Source organism: Culex pipiens, chromosome 3 (assembly GCF_016801865.2).
Source record: "Culex pipiens pallens isolate TS chromosome 3, TS_CPP_V2, whole genome shotgun sequence".
NCBI lineage: Eukaryota > Metazoa > Arthropoda > Insecta > Diptera > Culicidae > Culex > Culex pipiens.
In genome coordinates this window covers 11,592,304-11,616,627 of record NC_068939.1, presented here as the reverse complement: position 1 = coordinate 11,616,627, position 24,324 = coordinate 11,592,304, and positions in this window count along the sequence as shown.

The window sequence follows — 24,324 nt, the reverse complement described above, 5'->3', positions numbered from 1 at the left end:
GTGCATTCGGTGTGGATTTCACCAACGTTCCAATGGAAGAAGGATGCTTCCAGCAGGAATAAATTGCCGTCGAAATCGAATTCGGGTCGTGAATCACTGCTGCCTTCCATCTATCGATCCGGCATGAAAGTGAAGAACTCATCGGGAAGCGATTCTGTGCCACAGTTCCACTTTATTTTTGTAATTTTGTGAATTGAGATTTTCGTCAGGGATGCCAACTTCGAGCATCCCCGGCATCATGCATTTTTCATCCTGATGGAATTATATTGTGATGCATCAGGCTCCGTTGGAACCACCACCGACTGTGGTCGAGGTTGCCGGGGACATCAGTCGATCAGCTGAAGGAATGGCAGTGAGAGTATTGATTCTGAATTTGATACGAATTCTGGTTCTGGAACCAGACCAGAGAGCAATATATATGCAGCAGAAGGATGTTTAATAAGTTTAGAGACCACCCAGCAATGACATCGCTCACTAGGAAGCTTGGAGAAGGAAGTTTGCTTTTTTTTTCACCCCCTGAAATGGAGAACACACACGGCCGGAGATCTCCCCCGGGGGCATCACATTTGAACTCGAACTTTGTCTTCCGGGGTCTGCCGTAAAAGGGGCGATAACTCTTGGAAATCGCTCTATTGCGGTGCGGTGGCTTTGACGATTTTGGAATCGATTCTTCGCACCGGTGTGTGATATGAGTTCAGAGGAAAATTTCATTCTCAGGCTCAGGTTTAGATGTTTTTAAAAATGAGTAAGGCCATTGCGAATATTTTTCAAAGTTTATGTCACCCCCCCCCCCTCTTCAAAATTGGTCTGAAAAATCAGGGGGCAAAAAAAATATTTTTTCAAAAAACTCCAAAATTTCCATGGAAATGGAAGTCTAATCAACTGAAAACAATCTAAAATGCATTTTTCTGCAGTGATAATCGTACTTAGCATGTTTGGGCTTGTTTAAAAATGTTTTGAATTTTTATAAAATTCCAATGTACAACAACGCAAAAATTTTATTTTTCGCAAAAAATAAAATTTCGTCAGTACTTGGATATTTTGGAAACTAATGATGGCAAAACAACTGGACAGGTGTATAATGCATTTTAAAACACTTTTTTTTGTTGAAATCATGGCTCGTTATTTCAATTTTTATACTTTTTTTTATGTTTTTGCCACCCCCCCCCCTCGACTTTGGTCAGAGTCGAGGGACATAAACTTCAAAAAATATTTGCAGCGGCCTAATGGTGTTAAAAAAAAGAAAAAAATATATTTACATTTTAAAATATGGGATTGTTTCTCTTGTTGTTTTTTTTTCAACCAAATAAAACATTATGCCATGCTTAGCTTTTGCATGGAATTATAGAAAAAATTGTCAATCACTAGCCGACCCCTTCCAATTTTGAACATTCGAAAAAGACGTGTTTTTTTCAATAATTTGCCGCCTGAAATGGTTATGATATGGAAAATTTGTGTCAAAAGAACTTTTATGTAAAATTATCGAGGTTCGACAACGATAACAATAGTTCTATCGTTATTGTAGGGACGATAACGACAATCTATCGCTATCGTTATAGTTATTCCAATAATTCTATCGGCGATAATTTTATCCTCTTAGTATTTTTTTTTTTTGATAATATGGTATGATTCAAAGAATAAATACTAAAAAATATCACAAAATACCGTATTTTTTGAAAGTACTCAATTTTTAATAATTTGCAATATTGATACCCATATTCAATTCAGAATTTTGCATGAATTTTCACTGTTTTAGAGTTTTTTGAATGAAATACTAAAATTTTCACAAAATACCGTATTTTCTCGAAAATACTAAAAATTTTATAATTCGCAATATGGGTATCAAACGATTCGAAATTTTGCATGTATTTTAACTGTTTAGAGTTTTTTGAATGAAATACTTAAATTTTCATAAAATACCGTATTTTCTCGAAAATACTCAAATTTTTATAATTCGCAATATGGGTATTAAACGATTCGAAATTTTGCATGTATTTTAACTGTTTTAGAGTTTTTTTAAATTAAATACTAAAATTTTCACAAAATACCGTATTTTCTCAATAATACTCAAATTTATAAGATTCGCAATATGGTTATCAAACGATTCAAAAATTTTCATGTATTGCAACTAATTAAGAGTTTTTTGAATGAAAAAGCAGGTGAAATTTCACTTCGTTTGACACCTATTTTGCAAATCATGAAAATTTGAGTACTTTCAAAAAACGGTATTATGTGATAATTTGAGTACTTCATTAAAAAATTCTAGAACAGTGAAAATGTATGCAAAATTTCAAATCGTTTGATACCCATATTGCGAATTATTAGATTGAGTATTTTCGAGAAAACACGATATTTTGTGAAAATTTGAGTATTTCATTCCATAAAGTATGTCACGCTAAAATCGGCCAAAATTTTCAGTATTCAGGAAATAATCTAGCGTGACGTCACGGTCTCACGGACCTCCCTCTCCCCTTTGTCACACTTTGTCACGCTTGCGACCACCCCCCTCCCCCTAGAGCGTGACGTACTTTATGGATGACGCCATACTCATATTGCAAATTATAAAAATTAGAGCACTTTCAAAAAAATACGGTATTTTGTGATTTTTTAGTACTTACCATATTATCAAAATAATATTTACTAACAGGATGCTTGAACATTCAACATAATTTAGTTGGTTTAAGTCAATTTTAGAAATATATTAAATATAAGTTATCGTCTGTTATCGACGATACAATTATCGCCGATATAATTATCGGAATAACGATAACGATAGCATATCGTTATCGTCCCGACGATAACGATAACCATCATCGTTATTGCATCGAAAAAAAAATACAAAAATAGTTTTATAAATTCTGCAATTAAGTGTAAAAATATTTGAAATACGTCATTTTATGAGAAATTTAATGTACTTTTCGAATCTGCAATACTTTAGAAGGTATTTTATTCATTTTTAGCAAAAATTTCCATTTAAAATTTCGTATTTTTTCAAATTTTGCAGGGTTATTTTTTAGAGTGTAACAATGATCTACAAAGTTACAGAGATAAGATTTTTGTTTGATAAATGATGTTTTTACGAAAATCGACAAAAACGCTTCTTTTGGAACACCATATTTTGGATAGAACCACCCTCAGTTTCAAAATTATTACTTTTCTGGCATTTTCGCTGATTTAGTATCCGTCCTTTTCAATTTTCTTCTAAAGCACTAGTCTCAAATTCACCTGTCAGTTTCATTTCTTTTCTTTTATTATTTGAGAGTTTAATTTCACTTAGAAATATCGATAATGTCGCAAAATGATAATGTTTATGATAAATGGTAATGTTTGTACAAAAATTTTGTTTAAAATAGATACAAAATATTGATTTTAATCAAATGAATGTAAATAAAATGTTATTTTTTTTTCATTCTGCGTTAATCATCCGATAGATCAGATACAGAAAAGATCATAGATAAACTCTGGAGCAACATTCGAAAGAGGCGGTACGACATTGCTCTTACGGTCTTTCATCCCATTTAAACGCGTGTAATGAAAGGCCGTAAGAGCAATGTCGTACCGCCCATTTCAAATGTTGCTCCAGAACTGATTGAAAGATTTCATGATAAAAGTTGGCAGAAAAGGGAGTTGACCAATCACGATTCTTCAGAACACATGTTTATTTTTCATAATTTTCATCGTTTCATCATTAGTGCTACAACTAGCAGAACAATTTGACAATCACATTTATGAAACATTTCAAAAGCAATGTTCCAAGAACCTCATAAAAAGCTTCTCAACATCAAATTATCTTGGTAGTGAACGTAAATAAATGTCTACAGCCCAAAGTCCCCACTTTTCCTGGCAAATCATTTCCATTTACAAACCCTTTCACTTTTTAAACTGCAAATTGCCATGTTCACGATGATGTGGAAAATTAATTCGGAGAAATATTTTAACGCCCGTGCCATTCTCCGAGCCGGCTTAAAATTCCCCCCTCTTATTTTTCAAGCTATTCAAGTCACAAAGAACCAGAGGTGTTCCCGTTCCGCCATAGCTGTCATCTTGAAGAGCACCTAGCGAGAGGGCGGGGTTGGCAAAACTTTACCGACGTTTTATATTTAAATCTGCGCATAATTTCGCTCAGTGCAAACAATGGCCACCCTAATGGCCCCTTTGGTGGGGTGTGGCTCGGCGCTAAATGAAAAGTCAAGGAAATGGGAGACTTTCCAGGGTGGTTAATTTGTGAAGAGATAATTAAACACGCCACCTTTTTTACGCTAATCATCGTGGTCGCACCGGTTGGAATTGGACTGGACGGGCTGAGAATATTCCCGCGAGGTCATCCCTTAATTCCTTCGACTTCCGACCGAAAATCGCTTAAGCCAGTTAAGGACCCCGCCGCCGGCCACCACGGATGCATCGGCTTGCCACCACTCACACTCGGTCGTGGATATCAAATCCGGGATTATTCAGTTCATCGTTTCCACCGCCACCCTCCGCCGTCCAAAAGGTATTAAATATTCACATAAATTATTGAAAACCTTATCACATCCTTTGCCGCAAGGCAAAAAGCACCCACTGCCAATCCCTTGAATCCTTTTGGTCCAACGCCCGCCGCTGCAAAACTCCACGTGTCCACACAGTGCCGCCAATCCTGGGGACATCATCCGACCGGACCTGGTCCCAGCCAGCCAGAGTAGGTAAGTATGTGAAACTTTCATAATACGGTCTCCATTTCTATAATCTGTTTACCAGCATTCGGGATCAGCTTCCGGGGATTCATTTTTTTTTTATTTTCGGTGGTTCATGGTTCGCCTCTTCTCTTACTGGCGTACTTTTGAGTGCCCACTAACGGTTGGATTTGAATTTGGGAATGGTTTTGCGAGGGGGGATACCGTAAAGGTGAGTGATTTTGTCCTTGATAGTTTTTGTTTGCGGATTTTCAATCCCTTAAAAGATAAAAATACAAATGAACAAAAAAAAAAAAAACAAAACAAAAAAAAAACAATGTGAATTAAGGTAATTAAGCAGACAAAAATTACTCTACAAAAAATTAAAAATCATTTATCACATTTGAAAAATTATGATAATATTACATCTGAGAATGTTGACAGAACTTCTGTCAGAGGAAATGTGTAATATTACCCTCAAAAATGCGTTAACAATTTAAAAAAAAAAACTGCATATTGAGCTATAACATCTACAAAGAGGTGAAGGAATTTTCTGATCGATTTGGTGTCTTCGGCAAAATTGTAGGTATTGATGAGAACTTTTAAAAATATATAGGCACACGAAAAAATTCCGATTTTTTTAATATCTTTTTTGAAGTTTTATTTTTATGTATGATTTTGATTTTTTTGGTTTTATATTTGGGTAATTCTCTACCAACTCACACGAAATCGGGAAAAGTTGCCCCGACCCCTCTTCGATTTGCGTGAAACTTTGTCCTAAGGGGTAACTTTTGTCCCTGATCACGAATCCGAGGTCCGTTTTTTGATATCTCGTGACGGAGGGGCGGTACGACCCCTTCCATTTTTGAATATGCGAAAAAAGAGGTGTTTTTCAATAATTTGCAGCCTGAAACGGTGATGAGATAGAAATTTGGTGTCAAAGGGACTTTTATGTAAAATTAGACGCCCGATTTGATAGCGTACTCAGAATTCCGAAAAAACGTATTTTTCATCGAAAAAGACACTAAAAAAGTTTTAAAAATTCTCCCATTTTCCGTTACTCGACTGTAAAAAATTTTGGAACATGTCATTTTATGGGAAATTTAATGTACTTTTCGAATCTACATTGAACCAGAAGGGTCATTTTTTCATTTAGAACAAAAATTTTCATTTTAAAATTTCGTGTTTTTTCTAACTTTGCAGGGTTATTTTTTCGAGTGTAACAATGTTCTACAAAGTTGTAGAGCAGACAATAACAAAAAAAAATGATATATAGACATAAGGGGTTTGCTTATAAACATTACGAGTTATCGCAATTTTACGAAAAAAAGTTTTGAAAAAGTTACTTTTTGCGTTTCTCTTTGTTTCGTCGTCCGTGTCTGTCGCGGGTGACCATGAACGGCCATGATCGATGACGACCAACTTTTTCAAAACTTTTTTTCGTAAAATCGCGATAACTCGTGATGTTTATGAGCAAACCCCTTATGTCTATATATCAAAAATTTTGTAATTGTCTGCTCTACAACTTTGTAGAACATTGTTACACTCTAAAAAATAACCCTGCAAAGTTAGAAAAAACACGAAATTTTAAAATGAAAAATTTTGTTCTAAATGAAAAAATTACCCTTCTGGGTCAATGTAGATTCGAAAAGAACATTAAATTTCCCATAAAATGACATGTTCCATCATTTTTTACAGTCAAGTAACGGAAAATGGGAGAATTTTTAAAACTTTTTTAGTGTTTTTTTTCGATGAAAAATACGTTTTTTCGGAATTCTGAGTACGCTATCAAATCGGGCGTCTAATTTTACATAAAAGTCCCTTTGACACCAAATTTCTATCTCATCACCGTTTCAGGCTGCAAATTATTGAAAAACACCTCTTTTTTCGCATGTTCAAAACTGGAAGGGGTCGTACCGCCCCTCCGTCACGAGATATCAAAAAACGGACCTCGGATTCGTGATCAGGGACAAAAGTTACCCCTTAGGACAAAGTTTCACGCAAATCGAAGAGGGGTCGGGGCAACTGCTGTGTAAGTTGGCGGAGAATTACCCATTTTGATTTTTTTTTATTCTTGAACCTGCAACTTCAGAGTAACTCATTTTGCTGCCAAGTTGCCAAGAAAATGTTTTTTTTAGAAAACATAAAAATCTTTCTCAATTTTTAGACTATAGTTTTAAAAGTTAAAATTAATTCTTCTACAGATTTGGTTAAAGTACGTTGTTTTCGAGATATGGCCACTTAAAGTATGATTTTAATTTAAATTTGCAATTTTTCGATTTGTTATTTCTGAAAATATTTTTTTGAAAAGTTCAGAAAATGGCTCAAAAATTTCGTCAAGGAAACATTGGAGATTGAACTTCTGGTTGTTTGTGATACAGCGGATGTGACATTTCCAGATCTTTTCGAACAAAAATATTAAAAAAAATGGATCAAGGCTGATATTTTAAAAGGGCGTTATATTGAATATTTTGCCTTTTTGAAATGTAAGTCTTGATTCCAAAATTTTCTCTGGCTATATATCAAAAATAATGCACTTTATACACATTTTTGTAAAGTACTTTTTAATTACTATCGAACTACATCCGTGGCAAAAAAAATACCGTAAACCGGGGTGACATTGATACGATTTTTTTTAAATATTTTCCAACTGGTAAGGTTTTTCTCAAGATTATTATTTTAAAAACATGTGCTGGGGTAGGTCACAAAAATTCCATTCACTTTTTTTGAAAAAAAATATAAAATAATTAAATTGTTTTTTTTTAAGTTACGTTAAAAATTCTTAATTTGACATTGACTTTGACTTTGATAGCCATAGTTTCTCTTGTTAAAATCAGATTTAAGGTGTTCAAATTATATTATCAAATTATATATCACTAAGGTTACCGGTGTAATTTTTAAGAAAAAAAAAACAGTGTTTGTATTTAGTTTAAGTTTATAAGCTTTTTAAAAAAATACATATAAATTTTAGGTAAAGTTGTTGAAAAGTCAAAATTTTGCCTGAAATTGTTTATAAAATTATCGATTTAAATTGCATTTTTAACTGAATTCTAACCAAAAATCAAAGGTTTTCACATTTTATACGAAATTTGTTCTCCAAAAAATGCATAAAAAATAGATTTTTTTTTGGAATAATGTTTCAAAAACACATAATATTTGTTAAAAACAAGCTTATATTACCTTCTCCTAGTGAACAATTGTCCAAAGAATCCAAAAATTGAGTAAATTATAACACTTTGTGAAAAAAAGTTATTGAAAAACCGGCATTTTGGTTGTGCTTATTTCTTTTTCTGACTAATTTTCATTAATACCTATAACAACTCTGAGCCAAAAACTCAATGCGAATAAAATCCATTTCCGGACTTCGGGGAGAATTGCTCATATGTTTTAGAAGTAAAATTGTACGTTTTTTTATATTTACGATAAAAATAAATGTTAATCAGGTAAAGGTAAATAATCTTATTTGGATAAAATTTACACAAAAATTACAAACGGCTGTACTTATTCAAAAAAGGTAAAGTGCTATCGATTGCAATTTCAAATCTACATAAATAAATTGAGTCAAATTTGTTCTTCGATTACGGTTTTAAAATTTGTGAAATCAGGTTTTTGAGCAAGATTTTTTGTTAAATTTAACTGGTTTATTAAACTATTTATGACTTGCTGGGGAAAAAAGGCTTCAAATGAGATATTATATTGTGATTTAATGTTTGAAAATAATAAGTTTTATTTTAATGTTTGTCAAACTATCATGAAATCCAAAATCACCCAACTTTACCCCTCCCAACTTGACGTTCCCCGAAAAAAAAGTGTTGCCAGCCAGCTGTGCACTCTGCCAAAAGTGCTTCCCCCTGACGGTGATGGTGCAGTCCACCTCGATAACGATTTGCTTTTCCCGCGGAGCGCGTGTTATCCTTTTTTTCCCCCGACAAACGCCGCGAGTTGGCTCCTCGCCGAAAGTGTAGGAGGGGTGAGGTGCTAAAAGTAACAACCTGAGTGTGTCGCTGGGTGGGCGAGGGGTCAACCGGATGGTGTGACACTCATTAAAATTTTCATTGCTACATGCCAGCATACATTTGCTCGATTTTGGGAGGTGGGAGGATTGCGGACACTTTTCCGCTTCTCGCTGGGAAAGCGTTTTTGTTTTTTGAAGCGGTCCCCGAGGGAAGATTCTGGGAGACGTGGGTGGGCTGGGAGGAGGGGTGGCTACTAAAACGGAACATGAAACTGCTGCAGCTGCTGGGGTGTGGGTGGTTCGGTGGTGGTGGCCACAGTTGGACATTCAACGACGACGACGGCAATGATGATGACGACGGTTCTCTCGTGCGATGGCAAGTAACGTTCGAGTTGCCAGCTTGCCATCGTTGCCATCAGGCGCTTAGTTAATATTTGAACTGTTTCATCGATATTGAACCGAACCGGTCCGGAGTTGAATAAAAGATTGGGTATTTTGGTATTAGAGCGGATTTGGAGTGTAAAGTTCGACATTTAATTGGAATCGAATGGTTTGCCGTGAGAGGTGGTCTAGCTTTCATTTAGAGTATAAGGAAAGCATTATTGTATTGATTTTTTTTTCTATTTTTACTTTTGGCAAATTAAAAAGATAAATAAATTCTATGAGAAAAGGAAAACATCATCATTACCAGGGTTGTTAAAAAATCAAAATATCAGCTCTCAGCAACTACAACCATCCCGCCTGAATATTCATGCCTCAAATATACCTGCTCTTCTCTCCCTATTGAAACTCTCAGCACCGAACATAGCCGAACACGTTTTCGTGTTTACACACTCGCGATTGACATTTTCCTTTTCTCTCTCATTCCCGCTTCCACGATCATCCTACCGCAACAGCGTTTAACCACAAAAGCCGCCACAAAACCAATTTCGCAAACGTAGTTTAACATGACGTCGTGCGTGGTCGACTCCTAACCGCCATCTCGCGATCTCTCATTGCAGTTTTCGGAGAGATAGAGAGACTCAGCGTTGAGAGCGCATAGATGAGGAAAAGGGGAGAAGTGATAGAGAGAGACAATGACATCTCTGGGAATCACGAGACACAAGAAGAGATCTCACAAGCTATAGTGACGGCCGCTATACTCTCGGATGTTTTTGGTGCAGAGATAATCTATTGATAGCTTTTCTATCACTCACTTGCAACACTGATCATTACCAATCATGTTTCCATGACATTTTCTTAAATGCAAAAAAAACTTTTACGCATTACTACAACTTCTATATACATAAAAAATTTCGACGGTTTTGTTCGAACGCGAATCAGTTCAACAGCCACTTTGGAACCGATTCCGGAGCATCGGCAAGTTGTATGGTACGTAAAATCAAATTTTGATCACAGGAGGCTACATAAGCAAAAAATCAAAACACGTCAACAAACGAAAAAAAAGGCAGAACAAAGTTTGTCGGGTAAGGCTTGTTTTTATATAAAATGATTTTGCAATTGTGATTAATGAGAAACTGTTGGTAACATCAGCATCGTTTTAATTTTTTTTAAATGATCTCAAATAAATAATGCAAAACTTATAAAAGTAAGCTTTGAGAAAATTTATTTTCAATTCTTTTTAAATGTTCACGCTTTGGTCCAAAACCTTCCGAAATTAAAATAGTTTTGTTTGAAAAGAAATTATTGTACGAGAATTTTACTACTTCCAGGTATTATTCTACTATGATCTTTGAAAAAAAATAGAATATTATTAAAGCAAACATTAGGCAACATTTTGAACGATGCTGCTAACATTAATAAGTACAACTGCTCTTCAGAACATTTTTGACTGTAAGTCTGTGTTTTAAGGAGTTAAAACACGAGCAATAATGGAATATAATATTTGTATTTTTTTAAACTGAAAATAAATTAATAAAAATATTTTCTCCAGGGTGTTAAAATTTATAATGAATTGCAAAACCACACAATTAGGCATTAATTTTCAACAATCTTTTTTGATGAAAAACTGATCTTCATCAATATACTTAAAGTTTATTTTTATGGAAGATATATTTTTTTAAAATTGGTCTTGTTATGCATTCAATTAAACATTACGTAAAATCTCACAAAAAATAAACTATTCCAAAAAATGAATTGAATTCAAAAAAACTACTTTTTATTCATAAGAAACCAAACACTTATAAAAATTCATGTAAATATTATTCTAAAAGAAAATCGATAAAATGTTTTTTTTTTGAAAATTGCCTGCCTATAATGCCTGCTCAATAATTTTTGAATGTTTGGTTTGGTGGTAGTTTTTTATTTGGTTGAATGTTATATTTTTTCAGAGTAATCATTCTTGAATTATGTATAATAAATTAAATTTCACAGAAAAAAGTAGGTAAACACATTTAAAGTAAAATGAGAGGTTTTACACATTTTTTCAGACAATAAGTTTGTCGACATTCCCAGAAGTAAAATACCATGATTTGTTTCAACAGTGAACTAATACTTCGGAAAAATAATTTAACAAAAATTAAATCCATTATGAAGCACTTCACAGTTTGTTTTTTCAATACATTTCAAATTTTGAAAATTTCTCAAATAGAACTTTTAAACTTTTATTAAAATGATAAGCATGATTTTTTTTAATGTTACATTGTGCTTCTCTCTTTGTTTTGTTGCTCGTGACTGTCGTGGGGGATTTTGACCGGCTGTGATCAAACGACCAAAAAACAAGATACTTCAAAATTAAAAATTGTATTCCAAATGAAAAAAATTACCTTCTTGGTTTTTGCAGATTCAAAAGAACATTAAATTTCTCTTCTAATGACATCCCGAGCAGACGGAAATAACTTGGCAATAACATTTTTTGTTATTTGAAAATACTTTGCCAATAACATTTCATGTTATTTATAACAAGATTTGTTATTTGTCGTTATGATTTTTTTGTTATTGGATTGTTATTGTTATAGCAGACAAATAACATTTTCAGTTATTCTTCGAACAAATCTTTGTTATTATTTTTTGTTATTTTAACAACTAATCCGATCATCCCAATAACAGTTGGAGGTATTCTTCCATAACAAAAAATGTTATTCCCAAGTTGTTTTGGCTTTCAACCAATATCAGACCAATAACAAATTTTGTTATTATAACATAAACTGTTATTAACCCCTTATACAAAAATGGATTTTTCAAGAAGATTTCATAACACTTTCTGTTATTTTAACAGTATTTGTGATTGAAATGGCATGAATTTTGTTATTACCGTCTGCCCGGGATGTCTCACAATTTTTTACAGTTGAGTAACGAAAAATGTTAGAGGAATTAAAACTATTTTAGTATTTTTTTATGAAAAGTATGATTTTTCGTAATTTAATTTACCTAAAAATCACTTTGACAACTTATTTCCAAATTATCATAATTTAAGGCTGCAAATTATAAAAAAAACATGTCTAATTTTGAATGTTTAAAAATGAGAGGGGTCGTACCACCCCTCCGTCTCGAGTTATCGAAAATTATGTATTTGTGATCAGGGAACAAAAAAGCACCTTAGGATGAAGTTTCACGCAAATCGAAGGGGGTTCGGAGAAACTTCTGTGTGAGTTGGCGGAGAATTACCAAAATTTGTTTTTATTATTTTAAGAAATGATTTGGATCGCTAGAGATTTAAGTTTTAGTCAAATACAGTTTTATTATTTTTTAAGTTTCATAACCTTGATCGTTAAATACCGATTATCACAATTCTTAAGCAATAAAATGCTATTAACATATTTGTGCTCTGCCTTTTCTCAAACCCCATAACTAATCTCACTTCGATTTATTTCCTCAACGTTCTATGTAACCCTGGAAGAATTCTGCCCCATTTCCGACCTTTTTATCAGTACCAAGGTGGTCGAGCAAATTTACTACAGTTTATCCGATTTTTGGTCGAAACAGAGTTCATTTCATCTCACCACATCCAGCCAGGTCCCATGAAAAGTAGTCCTTTTACTGGTCTAGTTTTAAATACTTTTTCTCCCCCTCCATTTTCACCCAAAGTGATGTCCACCTTGGTGTCTGTCCTGTCCCCGATCGAATTTGAGAGGATTTCTTATCCTATGACCCCTCCTCCTCCGTCTATTTACCCTTTCTTGTTGAGCACATTCGACCGATAAAAAATCCTTTTAGAAAACCTGCTTTCTGCCGGGGCTCAAAAAAAGAGGGGGGAAAATGTATGGCAAATATACACACAGAAACATTTCGGATTTGGGGACGCACAGAAAAGAAGGGTATTCGGTTTCATTTACCGAATTTAAGTTTTAAGAGGTTTATTTAATTATTCCAATTTGGGCACTTTGCACTGCTTTTCTTCACCCGAAACTGTCCTGGGGAACTTTGAACGTGGGGTAAGGTGAGGGGAAGGTGCGAGACATCTTTGCCATTTTCCAGGTCACCGGGGGTCCGGTGCTGGTCATCGACGCTGGGAGGGGATGAACTTTGGCTGGTGTTTCTGTTTGAGGGGTATCGATTTTGTGGCCAGTGAAGATTTTCGACCTGGGAAAAGGCCAATGGTGACGATTTTTTGGCCCTCTTGTTTGGATGGTTAAGGGGTAGAGTGTATTTTTTTGGCAGTTTCGTTATCGATTTATTGTAGAATTTTACTAATATTCATATTCAAGAAAAAATATCTTTTTCTTCCATAACCCTCATCCAAATTGTTGCAACGACCGGCCAGCAACAGTGCCATTTGGCACCCGACTCCGGGACAGAAATTTAATCTTCCTAATGAAAGATTTCGGCCCGGGCGACGACGCCCCGTCAGCGATCTTTGGGGTGGCTGCGCAAATCCAGATCCAGAACCTTTCGATAAATTGTCCAAATTTATTTCCCTCGAAGGATTGCGTGCGTCGATTGGTGTGGCGGAAATGGTCAGAACCTGCCGGGGAGAGGTCAAATCATCGAGTGCCGTATGTCGAGATTTTTTATCACTTTGGGTCAGAAGATGGCGTTTACACTCCTAGGAGCTTGTCGATTTGGATGACGACGGATTGCCCGGGTAGGGCAAGGCCAGGAGGCCGGATCGCAGTTGTCCCGTCCCGGTCGTAAAACGTGGTGATGACTGGACGAAATGCCAGACTTTTTCCCTTCTCTCCTAGCTGTGGATTTAAAAAAAAGAAGAAGGAAGGACGGAAAAACTGCTTCCAAAAGAACAAAAATGCGAAAGTAATGGTACTGATCCGTAAAATTATTATTATGTGATAAGGTCGCTGGGAGAAAAACAAATGAGATGGCCTGTTTGTGATAATTTTGAAAAGCTGTGAGGGGCCAGCAGGTCCACCGGGATTTGAGTCAGCCGCACCCACATAAGTGCTTGTTTATGTCGGGACCGGACGAATGAATTTAAATCGCTTAGTTATGTTCCGGAGTTCCGGTGGTGCCGCCTTTCGGATGTGGGATTTACAGGCAGCATCGGCCATTTTTAAGGTTACATTAGTGCTGTGTGAATGGCGGACATGTCTGGTTTTAGTGTTTTTTGGAAAAATGTAATTTAAAAAGGTAAGATACTATCTAGATTGCATTGGAGTGGTTTTTTTAAATATCTCAATTTTTTTCGAGATTTTTTAATTTTCATTTTTTAATTTGGATGCATTCCCTATGCCAAAAAAAGTCATTTTGCATCATTAGTTTTTCCATACAATTTTGGGGGGCTGGTCATACAAAATGGGTATGTAAATGTATGAAAATTTGTATCTTGAGATGGGATTTTCTGATCGATTTGGTGTCTTCGGAAAAGTTGTAGGTTAGGACTTTTCGGAAAAAATAGGTACACGGAAAACACTTTTTGACAACAAAATAATTTTGAAACTTATGCTCACATAGGAGAGAACGAGAAAAGAAGACGGCGATCTCACTCTCAGCGTTGTTGGTCGTTTCAGCAGCCATGCAGTGCTTCCAGTTTATATCCTTTTCAAAAAATTACAATATTTGTTTTTAAAACTTTCTCGAATTTTTATTTCTCTTGTTTTCTCAATTTCGTTCAATTTTTATTTCTTCATATTTATTGATTCTGACTCAATCTAAGCCCTCTTTAAAATATTCTTTTCTTACCACATTTTCTACACGTCTTTGTTCTTTCCTTATGGAAGAAATATTCTTGATCCTATACTATATCTGTCCTAAACTCTGTTCTATTTCATTCAATTTTTTTTTCAGCTGGTAATTGAGGTAAATTAGCTTATAAATTTTGTATAAACACCATATGATATATTATTTCACTAAATACAACCTTCATAACAACAATTCCATAAAAAATCGGAGCGTTTGGTACGGTATGTCCACGCATCCTTCCTCCCCTGTAGATTCTGTGAAATGTGATCCGTTCACAGAATACTCTCTGCGGTAAACACGGTGCAGTAGGGCTGGCCGCTTTAATTTTTGTGATACATTTTCGGGTGTTCTCGGATGTACTGCAATTATTAATAATGACAAGAAAAGTGCTTGGGGCGTAATCTAATCACAAGACTTTCCAGCATGCTTTCATCGGACTGGCTGCGTCTGTTTCAGATTAGAGATTATATTAGATTTGACAAATAATTTAGAAACGTATTTAACGTATTTCACATTTTTTTTAATATATTCAAGGAAAAGACATTTTCTGAGCCATAGTGCGCGATGGTGGAAAATCTGATTTATGAGACATGATTTTTTTTAAATGCGTTGTTTAAAAATATCAAAAATCCGGACAAAAAAATATTAAAAATCATTTTCAGTGCAAAATCAAATTTTCAATCAACAGCTTAAAAAATAATTGTTGAAAGAAAAGCACCTCTGAAAAAAATGTATTAACAGTTGCGAAAACTTCCTATAATTTTGGAACGAAAATCAAGCTAAACTTTTGAAAAGGACTATAAATAGATAATTATTCTTGAAAATAAATCACCTTGAAAATTATTCAAACCAGTTATTCAAACATTTGCAAAATGTTTATTCAGATTGCACAGTGGTCCAGATCACAAAATTAAGAGGAAAATGGATTTTTCGAAAATGGTGATGGAGCTTTGAAGTCTTGAAAAGAGTTGTTTCTAATGGAAAGGGACAACTTTTAATTTGGTTGAAAATAAGGGTGGTCCACGATTAGGGTGATTTTGCAAATCTAACTTTTCAGCAATATTTTTGGGATATTTTTGCCTTCTAGAAAGTTTTTAGGCTTGCTAATCCAAGCAACTTTGTTGAAGACACTAAAATTTTATCCAGCAAACTACGATCCACGCCTTTTACGACCAAATTTAGAGAAAGCATCGGGGGACACCTTCAAAAACAAGTTTTTTGAACCAAGCAACTCAGGGTTAAGTTGAAGAAAAGTGATGTTTGTGGCAGTTTCAGAGATCAAAAAAAACAAACTTTTTTTTTTATTTTTTTGACGAGTCAAATTGGATTTAAGGGTCAAAAGTTACAGCCATTTTAAGGTAAAAAAGGAGCAATTTTAAAATATGAATATCTCGAAAAAGCGCAGACCAAATTTTAAGCACCAGGTTGCATTCGATAGGGCAGATCTGGCACTCAAGACTGTTTTTCTTTAAACTCGTGGTATCTAAATTCGAACATGTCTAATTTTCAAGGCAAAAGTGTATGGGACCACCCTAATGAAATTCGAAAACTGTTCAACTATATATTTTTCTATGTAGTTTTTCCCACTAAATCTTTATCTGCAAAATATTGATTTTTGGTCTTTTTTGGGTTTAGTGTAAAATTATCATTACTATTTTTTTGTTATTATTTATTATTTTATTAATTTCAAACATGTACTGGGGTAGACCACAAAATGTCGTTTAATTTTAGAAGTTTTAGAAAGTAGGTTCGCTGAAAGTTTTTATCTTAAAAATCGGGGTGGCGTTGGTAGTCACTGTGTTTGTTATCAATTTTCGCCTACAAGTTTGCAAATTGACCCTTAGTAAGGTTATTTTTTATGTTTCGATTGAAAAAAAATAATTAAATTTATTTTGTTTATCTAAGTTTGTCAACTATTCATAAAATGTATATAAATTTGAGATTAAGTTCATAAAAAGTACATAGTTTGTATTTAAAGTATTTAAATAATCCTATTGAGTAAATATTTGAAGAGCATATACATTTTTTTTCTGAGAAGCCCTAAGCAATATCTACAACTTTGCTCAAGACACCAAATTGACCAGAAAATTCGTTCTGAAGATACAGATTATTTTAATAATTTTTATTTAGACGGCTGCTAAACCTTTATGCAGATTTGTATAGACCAATGCAAAGTGTCTTCTTTGGTAAAAAAAAGGTACCCATAAAGTTTGAGCCTAATAAAAAAATACAAAAAATAAATTTGCTCATTATTGGAAGAATTGCTTTTTTTGAATCATGTTACGTAAGATTGTTTCTTTTGAAGTGATATAAAAAATATTTCAAAATGAAAGTTCAAAAATATTTCTTAAACATTCTTCCATCTAATGTTCAAGTTTCTTCAATTCAAAATGTATGCTTCTACAGCTCAGTTGCTGAAACTTTCCTTTCCCGGAATACATGCCACACTTAATCCGTTGTACAATTCCCGTTTCGAAGCTTACTTGAGCACTAAACTATAAATTAAATCACTTCACTCTCACTAGTTTCGGATTCACCACCACCACCTTCATCATCGTCGTCGTCTTGAGAAGATCTCCACTAAATCCCAACAAGGACGACTGCCCAACCCATCTCAACTCGACGAACACTCTTCCGTCCTCCCAACATCCCCCCTCAGGCAGCCAGAATAATTTCAACTCATTAAACTTGCAAATTGTGTGCTTGATAAATGTGCATGATTCCTTATTTTCTATTCCGTGAATGATTCGCAACTCATTGGTACTTTATGCCCTGCCACGGCCGCCCGCCGCCGGTGTTGTGGTCAAACTCTCATCAGAATATTTAGGCCAGCAAAGCTCGGAACAGCACAGCACTCATCAAGGAGAGTCATCTTGCCGGAGCTTTGCCGCCCTGTGGCACAATAAGAGCTTTCGTCGCGCCGGAATCAGCTGGTGAAGTTGTGTGTTATTGTCACTGTTGTCAGCGTTCCGACTGTGTTAGTCGTTGACCTGTCATAGATTTCTGGAAATGGCAGGAGTTCTTCAAGTTGTTTGATTTTATGATCTTGTTTTTTGAAGTTTTTTTTAACCTTTGACAGTGAATTTTTCGAGAAACTTTTAATAAAAAATAATTAAGCGACTGAGAACCCCTGCCACAGTCAAGGAAAAGTACAGCGGAACAGAAGATTTACTGCTCAGTAGCAACAGAAGCAGCAGCATCAGCAGCAGTAGTCGATTCAGGAGAATTGACCAGAAGTTTGTGGTCGCTGCTTGCTCACAAGCTCGTCGAGATGACACACGAAATGAGAAAATTATGACGATGAGACACCAGGCCCCCTGAACTGAAACGACGACGACGATGATGATGATAAATGAGCTGATGCAAATTTTATTTGTGCGTCGTCCCGCTCGACACTCATCCTGGAGGAGGTTGAGGAGGGGATAGTTTGTGAAGTGATCAAAAGTACGAAATAATTGCTTTTGTTCTTGGAGAATAGTTTTAAGCGTTGAGCTGGGACTGGACGCGACCCTGGAGCGCTACTACGTCCTGGCGCTGGTAGATTATGCATTGAGTTGTCGTTTGATGATGACTTCCAGGGTGAGTGATGAGTTGAGGTTTTTGATCGTTTGTGACTCGTTAGAATTAATGAGGAGCAATTTTTGGGGTCGGTTTAATTGAGGTTTCATTTTTGAAAGATTGTTCTATTTTTAATGAAAAGTTTTTTGAGGTAATGAAACTAGAGTGACATATACTTGAAAAAATAAAGAAACAATTTTAGATCCGGTATATTTTAAACATAGTTTATTCACTAAATCGTCGTTTGTGGGCTATTTTGTGACAAATTCTATCTCTTAAAAGCAGAAACGTCGCAAGATAGCACACAAGCGATGGAATAGATTTAGCGGTGCATAAACCAGAGCTTTTGCACCCAGATTTTTGTTACAGATATTTTAGTAACTTCAAAACTACGGGTACTACCGAAATATTTTTTTATTCATCCCCTAAAGTATTGTCCACAATTTAATTTACAACACAAATTGACTAATTTTACAATTCCGTTGTTGCAGGATTGGGTCCGTAAGTTTGACAATTTTGGAATAAAAAGACAACAACTTCTTTCGATGCTGTGCACACTTTTAAAACGTTTTTTTTTAATTTGACCCTCTGCAACCTAACCCCGCCTCTAGACGGGCTTCGATCTGAAAAATCAATTTTTCAACCATTTTTTGATCTTTAAAAAGCATTGGAAAGAAGAACTTTAGGGTGGGAAGTTATATTTGATTTAGCCAATATATTTAAAAATGTATTTTTTTTAGGGGTCAACATTTCCTATATTTTAAGTAAAAAGAAGTAATTTTTGCAGTGTCCCAGACTATGCCTCTACGCATTTTTTACAATTTAAATGATAATGGTGCCATTCTATAGCATTTTAAAAAAGTTACTGTTAAAACATGAAAAAATTAGATAGGCAGAAGGTAATGATAAGAGGTGGTAGAATAGGCCAAATACTACCAAAAACAAACATGAACTAAACAAGATAAATGCAAAGTAAAATACAAAAATAAAACAAGAAAAACATAAAACAAGAGAAGTAAAGTTTTTCGTAGAACAAAAGTTGCTCAAAACACCGGAAAAATAAAAGTTCTCGAAAAATAAATTTGGGCAGTAAGGGTTAAACAGTTACAATTTTTGTAATATATGGCCCGCAAGCTTCTTTCAATTTAAACTTGGCTCGAAAATCAATAACTTTGGCCACTTTAAAGAATTTTTTATCTTTTCCAATTTTTGAATTTGGGTAGCACGGATTGGAAATAGACGTAAAATTTTAGGAAAAATTATAACAATAAATTCATTGTTATTTGGAAAATTTGTGACAGATGCATAACTGTTATATTGTAAAAAAAACTTGTTGTGATCTCTACTGCTTAAAAAAAATTAAAATTCGGATTGTAATTTTAAATTCTGTTTTTTCGACCAGAGGTCAGGGACAAAAAAATGAAACATATTTTTGCAAGCAAAAATAATTATTTTTGCTTAAAAAATATGCGTTTTATTTTGTATTTTGATGTCTTATGTTAAATTTTCACATAATTTTTAAATGCAAAATTAAAAAAGAAATCAAAAAGTACTTTACAGAAATTTACATGTACCGTAAAACGGGGTGACTTTGATAGGTTTGAGATTTTTCCGCAAAATGAAGATTAGAAATTACATATGTATGGAATGGTAAGGAATCATACTGGCCGTGGTAAAGAAGTGTTCAAAGTACTGTTAAAAGAAATTTTTATCAAATTTTGAAAAGTTCAAAAAAGTTAGTTAACTATAATTAAGAAAATGTTGATGGATAGCATTATTTAAATATTCTCAAAGTGTCATGACAACTTTCCACAAGGAGAAGGTAAAATAAGTTTGTAAATAATAAATATTATGAGTTTTTGAAACATAATTAAAAAAATCTTCAAATGTATATGCATTTTCAGTAGAGCAAATTTCATATAAAATGAGGAATTTGTGATTCTTGCTTCGAATTCAGTTTAAAATGCAATATAATTTGACATTTGGATAAACAAAACTAGTTTCAATGAATTTTAGGCAAAATTCCGACATTTGAACAATTTTAATTTATATGTATTAAGATAAATAGCTTAGTAAACTAAATATAAACATTGATTTTTTTTTTCATAAATACTATATAAAACTATTGATAGTAAATTGAACATAAACATCAAATTTGAACACTTTAAATCTGATTTTAACAAGAAATACTATGATTATAAAAGTCACCCCGGAATTCAAAATAGGAATTTTTAACGCAACTTTTTTTTAAACACTATTGAAAAAACTTTTTTTCAAAAATGTTGCATGTACCTTGTGTGGCCTAGCCCAGTACATGTTTTAAAAATAATAGTCTTGATAAAAACCTAACCAGTTGCAAAATATTCCAAAAATAAATTGAAATCCTATCAATGTCACCCCGGTTTAAGGTAATTTAGCTACAAATTTTACATGTAAATCGGCAAAAATGTCAACTTAAACTTTTTTTTTAATCTGCTAGCAGATCTTTTGCGCTAAATCCACCTATACCTACATTGTTCTTTTGCGAAAATTTTGTATGGTTCGGTTTTTTTTCCAATAGTGTCCATGGTTGCTCAAGTCTTAAATTTTTTTCCGAGAAGTTCAGAACTTCAAAAATCTAATATTTGTAAATGGCGTAATTTAACATGGTAAGCTCTTTTCAAATGCTGGTGTTGAATTTAAATTTCTGATTGTTTGTATTATTTTACGTATGTTTTGTTTTTACGAATTTTTTTGTCAACGGAAATCTGATAAATAGTTTCCAAGACATTTGAAGGTTGAGTTCAATTTGAGTGATATCCAAATATCTTTTTTTCCTGTTTTATTTTCTCTTTTACAATAGTTGCTGGTTCTATTGTGAAAAATTCTTAGACAAATTTATAAGAAATTGTCTGAACTTTTCGGGAACAAAAATATATTCAGGCATGGTCAAAATTTTCGCGAAAATCAAAATTCTAAAGTCATTTATCTCAAAACCGAGCACTTTGTCAAAATTTCTGAAAAGTTCTTTTTTAATCTAATCCAATTTGGTATCTTAAAATGACGTGAGTTTATTTCCGTCCGTATTCTCTAAATTTTCCTAAAAATATAATTTATGTGAATATGTTTTGCCCTTGCTGGGTAATAGTTCAAAAGTTGTATTTTTTTATATAATTAAAATATAAAACAATAGATTTTTGCCTTCCTCACCTCACTGAGGCAAGGCTATAAAATCACTCAGAAATTGAACTTTTTAAATAAGCCTCCAAGATATACCTTTACGTATACATATCGGCTCAGAATCAAATTCTGAGCAAATGTCTGTGCGTGTGGATGGACGTAGAATTTTTTTTCTCACTCACTTTTCTCGGAACTGGCTCGACCGATTTTGTCCGGATCTTTGTTTTTGGATTCATCTTCAGGTTCTTTAAGTCTTTTTTAAATTTCATCCGGTTTGGTGCAGTACATTAAAAGTTATGTTCGAAAAACTGTTTTGGTTGATAATAAAAAAGGGTCATTATTTACATAATTTGAAAGCTCCGGCGAAAGGCTGTCGGAACTTTCCGCTCAGTGCACGCACACAAACACTGCAGTGCTTTTAAATTGTTCAATAAATTTATCATAGATGGCAGCACTCAGATGTATAGTGTCTTTACTAAGTAAGCGTTAGCCAAAACTTTCGTAGTGTGTGGTTGCAAGGCTTTTAGGAGGAAGGCAGCAACCACCTTCTGGTGGATTAAGTAACGTTTTTAAATTATGTTTTTGCCAAGATGTTTGTTTTTTGTTCAATGTGAAATATGGTTACATTTTTTTGAGTGTATCTATTTTCCAATTGTCCCTACCTATAACGACAACTTTGCCGAAGATACCAAATTCATCAGAAATTCCGTTCTCAAGATTCAGATTCTAGAATATTTGTATACCACTATTGTATGGACAGCTGTCAGATTTGCGTTGAAACTTCTATGGATGAACCAATGATGTAAAATGGCCCATACAAAGTTAAAGACATATAAAAAAATGCAAAAAATAATCGTTTTTCTAAATTTTGGAGAAGTTTTTGTACAATTTTGCGGGCTGATGAAAAATGGGTAAATAATATTTCAATTTCGGAAAACTTGTAGGTACTTCTTTGGACTTTTCCGTTTTTCCTCACTTCTTTCAACTTTAAGATTAATTCCTTTTTGTATACTTTCAATTTTTTTTCAAGGTCTAGTACCAGAGTCATGTTTTATGAAATTGTTAAATTACTAAAAGTTGGTCCTTAAATATGCTTTAGATGAAAAAATAGATTGCTGTCGAAAACAAAAATGAAAAAGTAAGTTAATGTTAACTTTTTCAACGTGATTTTTTTTGCTTTTTTTAAATATTCTGGGAGAAGAAAAAAAAAACAAAGGCTAAAATACCTGTTTTTATGTTTTAAAGCCTTTTTCCTTAAAAACTTTTAATTTCAACTGACTTCATGTTGGCAACTATTTGTCGGATTTTCAGTATCAACAATTTTATGCTTGCCTAACATTCGAAAAGTGCTCAACACACTTTGGATTTTTTAAAATGTTGATGGCTGGATTTAGGAATACCCATTATTAAATTTTTCAGAGAATTGTTACAACCAGGCTATTAAGTAATTTATTTAAAAAAAATGAACTTTGATTTACCATTTATCTATTAGTAATAATTTGATTCGTGGTTTTTGCACAGATGAAACATATGTTGTTATTCATTAAACAACACTGAAATTCACGATTGTTGTACTATTTTGCTCAACATCAAAGTATAAACCTTCCTTATCCGCCAATTACCCATAAAGCTTCCCGGGCAGACGGTAATAACAAAATTAATGCCATTTCAATAACAAATTCTGTTAAAATAACAGAAAGTGTTATGGAATCTTCTTGAAAAATCCATTTTTGCAAAAGGGTTTAATAACATTTTATGTTATCATAGGGTAATTCTCTACCAACTCACACGAAATCGGGAAAAGTTGCCCCGACCCCTCTTCGATTTGCGTGAAACTTTGTCCTAAGGGGTAACTTTTGTCTCTGATCACGAATCCGAGGTCCGTTTTTTGATATCTCGTGACGGAGGGGCGGTACGACCCCTTCCATTTTTAAACATGCGAAAAAAGAGGTGTTTTTCAATAATTTGCAGTCTGAAACTGTGATGAGATAGAAATTTGGTGTCAAAGGGACTTTTATGTAAAATTAGACGCCCGATTTGATAGCGTACTCAGAATTCCGAAAAAACGTATTTTTCATCGAAAAAAACACCAAAAAAGTTTTAAAAATTCTCCCATTTTCCGTTACTCGACTGTAAAAAATTTTGGAACATGTCATTTTATGGGAAATTTAATGTACTTTTCGAATCTACATTGACCCAGAAGGGTCATTTTTTCATTTAGAACAAAATTTTTCATTTTAAAATTTCGTGTTTTTTCTAACTTTGCAGGGTTATTTTTTAGAGTGTAACAATGTTTTACAAAGTTGTAGAGCAGACAATTACAAAAATTTTGATATGTAGACATAAGGGGTTTGCTAATAAACATCGCGAGTTATTGCGATTTTACGAAAAAAAGTTTTGAAAAAGTTACTTTTTGCGTTTCTCTTTGTTTCGTCGTCCGTGTCTGTCGCGGGTGACCATGAACGGCCATGATCGATGACGACCAACTTTTTCAAAACTTTTTTTTCGTAAAATCGCGATAACTCGTGATGTTTATGAGCAAACCCCTTATGTCTATATATCAAAATTTTTGTAATTGTCTGCTCTACAACTTTGTAAAACATTGTTACACTCTAAAAAATAACCCTGCAAAGTTAGAAAAAACACGAAATTTTAAAATGAAAAATTTTGTTCTAAATGAAAAAATGACCCTTCTGGGTCAATGTAGATTCGATTAGTACATTAAATTTCCCATAAAATGACATGTTCCAAAATTTTTTACAGTTGAGTAATGGAAAATGGGAGAATTTTTAAAACTTTTTTGGTGTTTTTTTCGATGAAAAATACGTTTTTTCGGAATTCTGAGTACGCCATCAAATCGGGCGTCTAATTTTACATACAAGTCCCTTTGACACCAAATTTCTATCTCATCACCGTTTCAGACTG